This window comes from Carcharhinus amblyrhynchos, unplaced genomic scaffold (genome assembly GCF_965287045.1).
Source record: "Carcharhinus amblyrhynchos unplaced genomic scaffold, sCarAmb.v2.hapA scaffold_38, whole genome shotgun sequence".
In the NCBI taxonomy this organism is placed as follows: Eukaryota; Metazoa; Chordata; class Chondrichthyes; order Carcharhiniformes; family Carcharhinidae; genus Carcharhinus; species Carcharhinus amblyrhynchos.
The window spans coordinates 2,073,211-2,088,174 of record NW_027649779.1 but is presented as its reverse complement, the minus strand read 5'-3'; the positions used below and the strand labels follow the sequence as shown (position 1 = coordinate 2,088,174).

The 14,964-nt window shown below is 39.9% G+C and overlaps 1 non-coding gene across 1 annotated transcript; it reads right to left on the bottom strand.

Annotated features, from left to right (window-relative positions):
- Positions 1-12,249: 12,249 nt before the first annotated feature.
- On the bottom strand, positions 12,250-12,344 carry trnai-uau (transfer RNA isoleucine (anticodon UAU)). Its single transcript has 2 exons — positions 12,307-12,344; positions 12,250-12,285 (listed from the first exon to the last, which is right to left on the bottom strand). It is a non-coding gene; the product is annotated as a tRNA-Ile (tRNA).
- Positions 12,345-14,964: the final 2,620 nt, after the last annotated feature.

Here is a 14,964-nt window from a genome sequence, read left to right as displayed (position 1 = left end):
CCGTGCCACTCACATAAAAGACATTTAAACAGCAAAGCCTGAAAGTGTGCTCCATTATTCGGATTGTTTGGATCACGTTCAGTTAACAATTGCCGGTAAAACTTGAAGCAACAGTTAAAACATATACACACTGGCAATACTACACAAAACTATCACAATTAGAAATACAGGTGTAGCCGTACACACACACACACACACACACACACACACACACGAATGTGTCGACTCAAACTTGTACAAACAGGCACTAAAACAACAACATACGCACACAATCAAATACATACAAAAGCACTCACACAAATGCACATAAAACACACAAGTTCATACACTTCTCTGTATCGGTACACAGACCCAGACACAAACATATACATGCATCGACAGATAGATACACGTGCATGTAGACCCACATAAATGCAAAAACACATACATATACACAAATAAGTATATATTTTAGCACACATTCACCCTGACAGGAATATACATAAAGACACAGACAATGTTATGCACATTAACAGATATATATGGAAATGCATATAAACAAATAAGCAGGCTGCATATAGATGAATGGACAGCAAAACATTTGCACGCAAACATGTGGACACAAACATTAACAGAACAGAATACCATAGCACACATTACTACATATCGAAACACAAACACGAATCAAGATATCGTTATGAAGAACTATCAACACGTATATACATACATACATGTTAACAGGTACACACAGGCAAATGGGAAAACAGACGCACACAGGAAGGGAAACAAACATTACCAGAATGACAGAAATTAAGACATAGTAATAGATAGACGCACATGTGCACCGATTAAGAGTGGAATTAATAATTATACATGGACTTAACACAATAATAGAGTCATACACACACAATACCAGAAAAATAAAATATACACTCAGATGTAGACACACAACTACACAAATCAACAAATACAGGGAAATGAATGTGTACATTAACGCTCTTGTACATGTATTAACTCAGAGCCAAAGATTAATGCAGAGCACGAGATGATCATGCACACGCACACAAATGCAAAATCTTAAATAAGGTAAATGATGAAAGTAAAACTTAAACATGAATTTTAATGGACATATCTACCGACAACTCGCCCAATGTACATTGCACGTGGAAAAACTAAATTAAGTTAGTGATCTACTTACAATTTCAACCATAAATAAGAGATCAGAAATTACATCCCGGCTCTTAAACAGCAACATTCACAGTTTACGTGTCAGTCACCATCTTTGGAAACAATCATTGATCAGTGAACGTTCCTCGATATCAGTCATAATATTCTTCAATGAGGGATAGTGCCAAATTGATCAAAAATGAACTGATACTCAAGAAAACATCTTCAGTGCTTTCTGGCATGGACTGTCCAAGGAATGTACATAACGATCAAGTGTGAACATAGTTACGGAGATCGGTGATTGAGTGTCCTGAGTGTAAGAGTAGATAGACATTGAAAATTATACAGAGAATACATTAACAGTTTATGAAGGAGAACAGGGAAAAGAAAAAAAAAATCCCTGGATAAATAAAGTAATCTAATTTCAATTTCTGGTCTCCGCCCCTAGACCTCACCGACCGCATCTGGATTGAAGACAATGAGGATGATAACAGCAACATCTGGACAACTGCTTCCACATTCATCGTCCTGTTCTTCCTGAGCATTTTCTACAGCACTGCCGTCACTCTGGTGAAGGTGAGATGATTCAATTCACTCACATTTCAAACTGGCAGAATGGATTTGAAAAATCTCTCAATGTTTCACTGATTAAAAACTCTAACATTAATGCCCCACATCATAAACATCTGCTTCATTATTGTATCTTTATTTTACAGATCAAATGATGGGTTGAATTTTGGACGCTGCAGATTTCCCTCAGCTGATTATCAAGATCTCTGTGCGGCTCATGTACAATATCTCCTCTTGGTGACTCTATCAGTAAAATTCTTACAGTTTATCATTCTGAATCTGATACTGAAGCAGTCATAGACCTTATTTCAATTTTCAGTGTGAAATATACGACACATTTTTCTTATAAATTTAATTGTGATTAATAGTTTTCCCGTAGTTTAAATTTCATGTATAAATAAACGTTTCTAATTCCTTATTCACATTTGTTAATTCCGCATTCTTTTAATGTCCTGTTTTCCCTTTCTGGTGTATGGAACAGATGTACAAATATTGACAGATTCTCTGTGCATGTGTTCTGTTCTCAATGTGAAGCTCGATCGCTGTGTTCACTTTCGTGTCTTAAAAAAATAATTTTGCTGTAAAATATTCTCTGAATTTTTGAAATAAATATTGAATTAAACTTTAACCATCTCTGGCTTGGCTTCATTCTGTTCTCCGAACCCATCACCTCCGCCCCATTTTCCCTATTATAGGGTTTCCCCCTTTTCCTAGACAGGAATGTTCCCCCAGTCATGTGTGGGATGTGGTTGAACTCAAGGCCGCTCAGTGAAAGAGTCACTGCGCCACCCCGTGGCCAATCCGTGTAAATACACCTTCATCTCTGCCTTTTTGAGATAAAATCCAGAGACAGAATGAATGAAGAACGCGGAGATATCGATGATTTCACTCATAAACTGATCTGTCACTGACCGAGCTTCAGGTAATTCTAAACAGCAAAGGTTCTGCTTCATCCGCGACCAATGGGGGTTCGTGTTTGGGAGGAAATAGTTTCCTTTACCCTGCCCCTTAAAAACACTATCAAAGCCGCAACAGTGTGGGTTAACAGAGTGAGTTTCTCTGTACATCGTCTGATGCAATACTTACAAGTCAGGCATACCACAAGCTAGATAGAGAACACAGACAGAACAGAGGTGCAAACCATCAGGTGAAACCAAGGGATTGAGGCGTATTTCACATAAGAACATAATAAATTACACATTTCCAAATTACGGCTAGTGTTATGGGATAATTTGAGGTGACCAATACTGTCTTTAACTACAGAGAATATAAACTCACGAGGCAGATATCTCTGTGTAAATACGTAATATTTATTTAAAACAAAAACACAACAAGCAGCTTCCCGGAGATGACAGAAAGGGTTAAGTGGCTCTGGAACAGAGCACCGGACTTTCCAATGAATCTAACGTGTACAATCAATAACAGATCAATTATAGATTTTCTTATCGATCATTCCCGCCTCATGTTAGTTTAAAAATCAGTTAAGTTCAGTAAACATACAGCAATCATAATTCCTGACAAGTTACTCAGCCAATCGCATTTTACAACCCAGCATAATGATATCTCCTTCATCCATTTAAATCGGAGGCTGACTCATCTGTAATCAGTATCTGGGAGAATCAGGAAGATGAAACAGAGTCAATCACTCACAGAGTTTTACAGCATTGAAACAGGCCATTCGGCCCGACATATCTATGCCTCCCTTTTTAAACTACTAAAATGGTACCTATTGCCTGCGTTTAGCCCATATTCCTCGATAGCTGGCGTTTTTTTTAAGACAAAATTATACCCGCCTGTACCACTAGCTCTGGCAGCTTGTTCCAGACATTCACGACCCTTTGTGTGAAAAAAAGTGCCTCTGGACTCTTTTATATCTTTCCCTTCTGACGTTAAACCTATGCCCTCTAGATTTAGACACCAATGCAGTTGGGAAAAGATATGCACTATCTAAACTGAACTATGCCCCATATTATTTTATAGACCTCTATAAGACAGCCACCCTGCCTCCTGCACTCCAGAAATAAAACAGTCTATCCAAGCACTCCTTAGAACTCAAACCATCAGGTCCCGCGAGCACATTCGTAAATCTTTTCTGCACTCTTTCTTGTTTAATAATATCCTTTCTATAATAGAGTGACCAGGGCTGTACACAGTATTCCAATGTCTAGTACAACTCCTGCATTCAGTGTTCTCACCAATGAAACTAAGCATGTCGAATGCCTTCTTCACCATCATGTCCACCTGTAACTCCACTTTCAATGAGCTCTGACCTTGTACCCCTAGATCTCGATGTTTTGTAATTTTCCTAAACGCCCTACCATCTTGGTGCGTTAGTGATTCGTGTTCGGTCCTTGCAGGTTCGCAGACTGGTTTCGATATATTAACAAATAATGTTTTATTTTTTAGTGTCACTAATAAGTCAGCTCACATTAACACTGCAATGAAGTTACTGTGAGAATTGCCCTAGTCTCCACATTCCTGTTCGGGTAACACTGAGGGAGAATTTAAGCACGGCCCAATGGCGCCTCACCCAGCACGTCTTTCAGACTGGGGAAGGAAACCGGAAGAAACCCACACAGACCCGGGGAAAACGTGCAAATGGCCCACAGGTCCCTAGCACAGTGAGGTTTCACATAATGTTTTTGATAAGCAATCCTGAATTGCTTCCTGGTCGAAAGCATCAGTGGAGTGAGAATTTGTAGTTTTCCTTCCGAACTGGGAATGTCACAGGGGCAACAGGCTGAGAACAAACACAGATAATGAAAGGCAGTGATAGGATGTAAAGCTCTGATGATGTTGATGGCGACCTGGGTGATAATGGGTCAGATTTAATCGTGTGCACTGACAGAAATATCACTCATTTCTGGAAAAAACTCTCGGGCTAATTGTCAAGAAAACTTCTCAGTGAATTAAACACTAAACTAATTGACTTCATTCAGAAAGCAGTAATTGTGAGATTAACAAAGCGGAATTGAGGAAGTCTCAGTTTGAGCTGTGATACTGCTGGAGAAAAGCAGAGCTGGAGTTCAACCGGGAAAGCAGCAATGATTAAAGCTAATGGGGAGCAATAAACGCCGTTCTTGTCCATCATTCACTGCGTCAGATAATCCATCCTGTCTTACTCGCTATCACAGACCTTCCTATAATATTCTTCACTGTGTGATTCCCGTCTTAAATGCCAAATAATAACTCATCAGCTCAATTAATCTTTGGTGCGAAACGAGAACAATTCTGAAATCAGAATTATTTGGGAATGTTTCTGTCAGGTTTTCGAATCGGGGAGCTTCCTCCTGAGGCCAATGTGATAATCACTACACTACAGAAACATGGTGATTCATGCGTGCAGATCCGGCTAACTGGTGGAACATCTAAACTCGTTTCAAGCCCATCAGTTACTCGTTTTGCATGGTTTCTGCTGGTTCTTCCAATCAAAATCAATGATGATACATTCTATTGCATTCAATTCTAATAATCACATGATAACCAAATTTACTCATAACATTTAAAGTAATTTAAGTGAAAATCTGACAGTGGGGGGTAGGGATTTGATCCCACTCCTCCACAAAATATCGCTATCCCAAACTTATTCTCCCCATCAACGACAGCAGCAGGGGTCATTGCAATCAGAGCTGGTCTTGGCTTTGAACAGGATCATGGGAGTTGAATTAGATCACAGGTCCCATTGAGTCTCCTCCACCATTTAAAATCAAGATAGATCCCCAGCTCAACAACCACCTCATTTCAGGAATCAATTCAATGAAACTTAATTCCACCCAGACAGGGAGAATAGAAGGAACAAAGACAGAAGAGGGGAAATGGATAGTTAGACTGAAAGAGGGAAAGGCCAAGGCAGATGTCCAAAGAGAAGGAGATAAATATAGAGGCAGAGTGGGGTAGTCAATGAACGGAACAGATACACCTCACCATTCCTTAGGTTTTCAAAAAAAAACAAACTTGGAGGCATTGGAAAGAAGAAATACTACAGCCCTGAAAAATATTCTGGCAATGGTGCTGAAGAAATGAATCTCAGAACTTGCTGCAACCTTTGCTAAGCTGTTCCTCAGCCACAACAGTGGTATCTAACCGCTAATGGTACAATTTGCCCAAGATTGCCCAGTTCACAAAAATCAGTTCAAATCTAACACCGCCAATAACCACCAGTCTACACTTGATCATCAGTAATGTGATGGAAGGCACAATAAGCAATGGTATCAGGAGGTACTCCAATGCAAACTGGAGGAACATTGCATGATCTCCCGATTTGGTACTTACTGCGTTCCAGGCTGAACAATGAGCTCAACAACTTCAGAGCATCTCTTTTCCTCCATCTTTACCCCATTTCTTGTTATTCTGTTTCATTTCATATATGGTTTTTTTTTACTATTATATATCTTCATAATTTCCATTATACATTGTTTATTTAAAATCTCACTTTCTATCTTGTTTCCCCCCACGCCCTCCACCCCACTCGGGCCTTCTCTTACACTTCATTTATCCTGCCATTTACACATTCTGATCTCCTAATGGACAACCAACAACACCTTTCTTAGCCATGCTCACTACCATTTAAATTCCGCCTATTTTTGTATTTATATGTGACACCTTTGTCACCCACCACACACATGTATCCCTCACCGTTACAGTATAAATCTCGTCCAAATGTCTTTGTCTTCAGCTCTGACGAAGTGTCATCCATACCCTTCTGTGATCACTGTAAGGATTCACTGATTCATTCTATATACTGAAACACCAGCGAGCTCACATAGGAAAACAGAACATTACAGAACAGTACAGGCCCTTTCGCCCTCAATGTTGTGTCGAGTATTGTCCAAACCCAAAATCATGCTATCCCACTCCCTATCATTCCTAAGTGCTCCATGTGCCTATCAAATAACCGCTTGAAAGTTCTCAAAGTGTCCGAGTCCACTATCACAGCAGGCAGTGTATTTCACACCCCAACTACTCTGAGTGAAGAATCTACCTCGGACATTCCTCCTATATCCCCCATCATGAACCTTTATGTTATGCCAACTCACACTGGGGCAAAACTATTCACCTGTTCTCTGTGTGGTGAACAATGAATTGATCTATATTAACTGACTGTGAATCAAACCGGAACCGTGGAGGTAAGCGGGTCGAACCTTCATCACTGGTCCTCCACTGAGTTGGAGACATGGGAAACCCATGGGTTCTCAAGATTGCAATACGGATTTTTTTTACGTTGGTTCTGTTTTCCTTATAAATTTCTTTATTCACACATTGGTGTAGGTGTACATAAACAGGAACATATTTGAAAGATGACCTTGTGTGGCATTGAGAAGTACAGGAATTGTTGGAGTTTAATGAAACTTTCGTTTTCTATCTCATATTTTCAAATCTTAAACGCATTAACAAATAATCTCAGCAGATAATTCACTCCATTCTTTAACTCAGTCCTGAAATTCCTCTGAGTCCCTGCATAAATAAACGGGTTGACGCAAGAACTCAGAAACTGAAGCACATAACCGCTTTCCTCCAAGATAAATGGCCATTCACTAGTATCAGGATCTGAGAAATAAGGGACCTTTGCAATTCGGACATAGAGAATCGTCACAAAAAATAACGCATATGAGAGAATGAAACTGCCCGAGATGGCAAAGAGTAAAATAATGGACTTTCTCCGTTTCTCCATCTCTGGGTCTCTCTGTTTTTCTCCATTACTCTGTGCCCGGAGCTTGCTGCGGGTCCGATTGGCTGCGAGAATGTGTCTGATAGTCAGAGCATTGAACAGTAAAATCAGAATGAATGGGATACAGGGCATTGAAACTGTTCGAAACAAATCATAGGCGTTCCATGCGAGGGATGTGTAAAATATTTGTTTTATAACACAGAACCATGGTATGTTGTTAATTATATATAACGGTTCAAAAATAAAATACAGGAAGGATGTTTTCAGAGTGCTCAGTGTGCAGATGGTCACTATGACCCACGCCGCTGTTTTCTCCCTGCAGTATTTGATTTTCAGCTTCTGGCAGCAAATGGCCACGAATCGATCAAAGGTGAAAGCAACTGTTAACCAGGCAGAACCATCAATGCTTGCATAGGTTATCACAACATGAAGACTGCAGATTGGGGTGACTGACAGAAAACTGCCAGGGAAATAAATCCCAGCAATCCGGTTTAATATCACGCTGGTAATAATGACCAAGAGATCTGTCACCGCCATGGACACCACATAGTAAATTATACATCTGGAGAGACCACAGTTTCTTCGGCATAGGATTACAGCGACTGCCAAGTTAGCTGTAAAATAGAGAAGGCAGGAGAATATATGCACGGCGACATGAGAGACAAGATGTTACTTTCTCAACTCACATCAAAATGATACAAGATTGTGCATGAAACTGAAAATCTTTTGACTTGATTCTGCATTGAAAACTATCCCTTGTTCAGGTTTCCATTCACATGATCACAAGAATTATAAATAAGGTGGGTCTTTGACATAGAATTGCATCATGATGCAATACAATATAATGAAAGATAAGAAGATATTGAAAACCCATAAATGCACTTTCAGGAATAGTCAGCAATTTCCAACAGAACATATTGAATATGGAATTATAAAACAGCATTCATTTCAATATTCAACTGGAAAGTTTCCATCTCGCTCAGTTTCGATAGTTGCCCCACCTGGCGAATTATTCTTAAAATATTCACTGTTGGAAATGTCTGCATTAAACCCAACTCTAAATCTTCAATCAACGAAGGGGGAACTAATCGGCTTTTCTCTGAATTTACAGAGGAAATATTGAAAGAGGCTCCAAACCTGAAAATGAAGTGTAATTGCTGATGCATAATGAATCTCTGTAACTGACAGATGCAAAGGACACACTTGGAAAGAGTATTGCTCTAATTGCAGGGGTTAAAATATACAAATCTGAGTGAAGTGTATATTTGAAGATTAAAAACTCGCAAGCAGTACTGGGTCCTTTGAACCTCTCTTCTGAAATTTCTGAAACAGGCATGAAAGCATTTCCAGAATCACTTATATTCCATCCAAAATATACCAACAGTTACCCTGCCTCCGTCAACATGGTCAAAGTAATCAGAAAGGAATCGAGAGAAATGATGACTTGTGCAATGAGTGTCAAGGGTCGAGACTGGAGACAAAACAGTGTGCTTTGCTTGTTATTGGTGTGTACCAATCATTCACCAAAGTGCCGTTATTGCAATCCTCCTATATTGTCAAAAACCCGTTGATATCGAAGGTGTGTCAATAAAATCTTTCATGATATTCAGATAGCCATTGTTCGTACGAATCAATCAATTTCTCTCAATATCAACAACATGAAAGAAATCTAGAATTTCTAGATAACAATACAGGAACAGGGAGAAGACAAAAACACATTTACATATATTTACATGTACAGGGAGGTGACAATGCGATAATTCTGGAACATCAATGATACTAACAATAAAAAGTTACACGTTTGCAATGGAATGGCTGTAACTTCCAATAGCAGCGCCAGTAATTCTGCAGAAATAGAGTGATGCTGTGGTTTCCGAGTGAAAATTCGCAACACTTAGTGTGTCAATGTCGTAATTGAACTACATGTACAACATAATAATTTTCAAGGATCCATCTACAATTGCATTGCTACGAAAATATAACTGCATTTCTAAATTGATTTTGCAGTGATAAATGGCAAGTTTGATGGGAGGGGGGTGGGGGATCCAAAGTACGGCACAGGTCATAGACAGGCAGAACACAGTTGAATGAGAGACATTATCATGTCAATACCTTTTTCTGTTACTTGAGTGAAATGGCACTGCCTAAAACGACAACGTTCACAATTCATTCAGAAAATTGTGCCAGAATAAAGCTCTTAAAATGTATAAAATTATCCTGTGAAAGAGAACAAAATATCAGTTGACCCGAAGAATCTATATATTTTAGGGGAAAATTCATCACTCTAAATGATAGAAGTGAATGCCATGTGTTGGGGATGTGCTAGTGATAAAACTGAAAAAAAAACGTTACAAGCTGAACAAAGACAGTACATGATAATAACAAAACTGTACCTGGAACTCCAATAGTTGCAATGACTGGATAGTAAATGGCAAACACCAGCCCTTTTGGAGGTACATGCATTTTTGTCGGAGGCTTTGTGCATGCATGGTATGACAATAAATGTTGTAACATTTATACATAACGTGAGGCTCCAGGGAAATGATTCTTTTTATATTATTCACATTTAGTGTGAAAAACAATTTCGTGCAGATGCTACCCAGCTGCTGTTTATGTTTTGATCAAGTATAATTTTTTTTCAATGAATTCTCAAACCTCCTTGAGTGAAATACCCAGAGACTAAGGCATAATCTAATTTCCCTGGATATTCGTGTCAGTACAGAACATAGCTGCTGGCTTCTGACTGAACATAGAACATAGAACATAGAACATTACAGCGCAGAACAGGCCCTTCGGCCCAGGATGCTGCGCCGACCAATTAAAAAGCAATGACCTTCTAACTTAAACCAATCCCTTTCCATCCATAAACCTATCCACGGATCTCTTAAACGCCCCCAAACTAGGCGCATTTACAACTGCAGCAGGCAGGGCATTCCAATCCCTCACCACCCTCTGGGTAAAGAACCTACCTCTGACATCTGTACTATAACTACCACCCCTTAATTTAAAGCTATGCCCCCTCGTGCTAGCTTTCTCCATCCGAGGAAAAAGGCTATCACTGTCCACCCTATTTATACCTCTAATCATCTTATATGACTGCATTAAGAAATGCAAATAGTCCATGGAAAACAGAAAAGAAATGTTCAAAATCCCGACGAAATGATAGGACGCAATTTAGTTCTAAAGATCTCTCATTGAGTCAACCCACTTCTAGCCATCTATTCGTGACCATGGTAAGGGCACTTAACTATGGCTACCTTAGGAGTCGCCTTTCTTTACGATTATGTTATTTTTTGCCAGGGCATTTCAATTACATCAATTTGGCCAAGTTTAATTTCCAGTCCATCCCAGTTACTTTCAGGCCGAACGTCCCCGGCTCTGCACAGCTACATTGGATGTTGGGGTACTCTGCTCAGCATCTGTAATGTAGAATAAACGGTTCCAGTCCAACCTGGTTACAATCGGCGTGTACATGCCCAAACTGGCTTGCGTCTGTTCAATGTCGACCAGATTCACCCCAGCAAATTCTCAGGTGCCCGAGAGATCTACTTCACAAGGCTCAACTGAGTGTTATCAGGTCAAATTCAGTATGGTTATATTCACTACGGACATCATAAATCACTTAATTCTGGCAAACGCATCTATATTTTCAGTTGTCGATGTCTATTTGAAAACGATTTTTTTTTCGCTGGAGGAAAGTCCAGCTCAACGAAGGTACTGTCATAATGGACTGGACAACTTCATTGAACTAATTGAACCAACATTTCCGAGTCTGAGCTAAGCTCCGAGGAAGGGTCTCCCAGACTCGAAACTTTAGCTCTATCCTCTTTCCACAGATGTTATCAGACCTGCTGAGATTTTCCAGCATTTTCAGTTTCTGTTTCACATTCCAACATCCACAGTATTTTATATTTATCTTCGTTAAACTAATGGTTGGTCTGACATAAAACATAAAAGGCTTCAAATTTACAGCGTGTCTTGTCAGTGTACTTTCCTCTGATGCTACGGGAGTGGTGGAGGACTCCATTGATATTCTGCTTTGTTTGAAGTACAATCAAAAAACCGCTGTTTGTTTTAAGAAACATGCAAACTGTATAATGGAGAAGCGAAAGAAATTGAAGACGAAATATTAGTTTAGAGGAGACAAGAAGGGAAAAAATAGTCCAGGGCTTTGACGCAGAAAGTGAGAGTCTATTTATTGGTCTTGTGAAAGAGTTTAAGAATCCAATGTTTATCGTCACTCACATGGATTACAGAACATATGAATAAATCTGAGCACATCATTGTTGAGGGCACATTTCAAACACTTGGTTCGGTTTCCTGAATGTTCTTTCGTTTCTGGTTAAGATCAAAGAGAGACTGAGGGAGAAAAAGGGAAAGTGATGCTGATGTTGAAAAGTAGCATGAGGCAAATGGTAAAGAGATTGAAGTAGGTGGGCAGTACAGAATTGCAAAGAAAGAGTGTTGATAGAATGGAGAGAAAACGGACTTTGTAGTGGCCGGGAATCGCACCCGGGTCTCCCGCGTGGCAGGCGAGAATTCTACCACTGAATCGCCAATGCTACTCTAGCTAATCGCATTCAATGGGTTGAACTTCGAGAAAGCTGCTCCGACATCTGCAGTGATGACCTCAGAAATAGTTTTATCCAAGGTGGAGAGAACTCATCGTTTCTGCAGTGCAGTGATTACCACATTCACCTAACGAAAAATTCCCTGTTGGGAAGTGGGCAGAAATATATTTTCTTCATCAATCATCAATGGATTGTTTTTGTTGGTTTTCAATTCCACCCCCGTTCTGGTGATCCCCAGATTATGAGCTGGTTAAGGGATTAGACCACTGGACGATCTTCTCACCAAAACGCAAGTACTCCAGGTGAGGGTCGAACTCATAACCTCGGCATAGCCCGCTGGCTGTACTGCTGTATAAGTACCGCGCGCTAACCGATTGCGCCACTGGAGCACTGCACTTCCCTGACTTTTGTCAGATTATTAAAGGCTCCCGCAGCGTTACCTCCGTTCATAACCGTTATTCGAGGCCACATTTCAGACCGGGAAACAACCCCATCAATGATTCTCTTTTCCCCGGCTCCACAGTGAGTGAGACAGGGAGAAGCAGCAGGATTACATCCCGCAGTCTCAAATCGCCAGCAGAAAGCGGCGACTGCAGCTTCAATCAGCGGGTTACTGCCCATCCCCGGGACACAAGGTCCAACCCGTTCAAACCTCCCCATACACCGAACACAAGCTCAGCAAAACGCAGATAGATTATATCCCGCTCACTGAACCTTCGAGTAGCATTTACACAACACCCGAGTGATTCACAAACAAAATTCACACCAACTTTCCAAAGCTTTTCAGTGATAAATTCCTCCATTTGGTTGAAAAGCTGAGTGTTGGGAATCTGGAAATGAGCACCATGGGATTTGTGTTATCCAGTGACTTGTTTCCCAGGGTGAGCCTCAGGTTTGTAATTCCATTTGTGTTGTATATTGAAGCGAATCTTATATCAAAATTAGAAGAAAACAAGGAAAAAAGTAAATCTTGGAAGAAATCCTGAGGGAAATGGATCACAATAATTCGGAAGGAGGTGCAGTTGTGAATGGTGTTATTGATGATTGAGTGGAAAGTATCGGATCGTTGGGCCACTGGTGGTCGGTTCCCTTCCCTCCCGTTAAATTCCTCCCTGTGATAAGAGACTTGGGTTCATTTTGCCTGCCCGTTCATAGGAGAAAGGGAATAACCAACACACTACAGCAGTGCTGCTGGATCAACAGAACTAAAGAGACTTGCATAGAATTGTAAACAGCGCGGTCATGCTGCAGTTCTGGAAGAGGTTTTCAGAAATAGAATTGTGGTCATTGACACACTAGTTTAGAATATACTTGACATCGAGAGTCTCATTTTCTGTGGCGCAATTGGTCAGCTGTTAACTGAAAGGTTGGTGGTGCGAGACCACGCAGAGACGTTTTTTTTTTACTATTTTTCTCACTACCAGCATTCATAGGCAAACACTTGCCTGTTTGCAAAGTGTCCGTGGGTGCTAAAAAAAAGCTCTCAATTGTTACCGGCTAGACAATTATCTGGTATTACCAACATTATTTAATGACAACTGACTTCAAACATATTACATATAACATTATATATATGCTTCCATTATACTATTAAAAAAATACAATTGAAACATGAACTTGTGGCTGAGCATTTGTTCCAATTCCACATCCCTACTTCCATTCATTCCTGGATAGATCATATATCTGTCTAACCCAAACTGAAATGTGTTCAATGATGGAACATCGGAACCTTCTGGAGTAGAGAATTCCGAAGATTCACGAGTCTTTGAGTGAAGCAATTTCTCCTCATTGCAGTCCTAAATCATCAGCGCCTTATCCTGAGATTGTGTCCCCGTGTTTGAGATTCCCGGATCAGGAGAACTAATGTTTCAGTTTTGTAATACTATTTATTGTTTCTCGTTAAAGATGTTGAGATTTTCCAGCATTTTTATAGGAGGAACCAGTAAGGGCAATGCGAGTATGAATGGGTGTTGGCCATTGAGGGGATTGCTCAACGGGATTTACATTTCTCTCTGCTATTCAAGGTGGCAGAAATATTGAATGAGGATTTTCGGTGCGCGTGTGTGGTTCCGTGGTGTAATGGTGAGCACTCTGGACTCTGAATCCAGCGATCCGATTTCAAATCTCCGTGGGACGTTGTTTTCACATGCAGATGGTTGATTTGCTGAAGAGTGTTTTGTTTAAATGTATCACAAAGCACCAATCGAGAGGACAATTTGTCAGCCAGTTCAATTGGTCTGACAATGCACAGTATGATAATCCTCTGGTGCCAGGTGTCTGCAACGTCAATGCTTTTCGTTTTTTTGCTGCTCTTTAATTCCTCTGTTGGAAAATAAAAAGACGCGGTTTGTGTCACATAATAGCAATTTGACTCGAGTCTGGCAATTATTGAGCAAGTGTGTGTGTGTGTGTGTGTGTGTGAGCGTGAGAGAGAGAGATAGAGAGAGAGTGTGTAGGTGTGTGTGCATGTGTGATGTCCCCGACTTGCCCCAAACTTTATAAATTGCCGCTCCCCCTATAAACTTGCCCTAATCTAGTTCACCTCGGTTAAATCACTCCTCAATCTGCTCTCCAATGGACAACAATCCCAGTATCACAAACCAGAAACTTCTGGCTAATTTGAACTTTTCAGAATAAAACTTACTCCGAAGAAATTCCTCCATCTGTTTTAACTGAAATTTGTCAACTTTTAAAAAAACTCTGTATTTTGCTTCTTAAAATTAAACATGCTTAAAAGAAATTCGTCAACAGATTTCATCAACTTTTTTTTCGAAAATATTTTCACCATTCTGAAAAATGTAACATTTCCATGTTTATTTTTCGAGAAATTTCCAACTTTTAAAAGGTAGCTTAAGCTTGCTGACGTATTTTTCCCAAATACTTGAACGAGAATTTTTCATTTAAAAAAGAAACATTTTTCTTTCAAAAGAAAAGTTTTTTCTTTTTTTTTGTCAACATTTTTTTTGAAAAATAAGTAGCTAAGATAAATATCTTCACAGAAGCTGATTG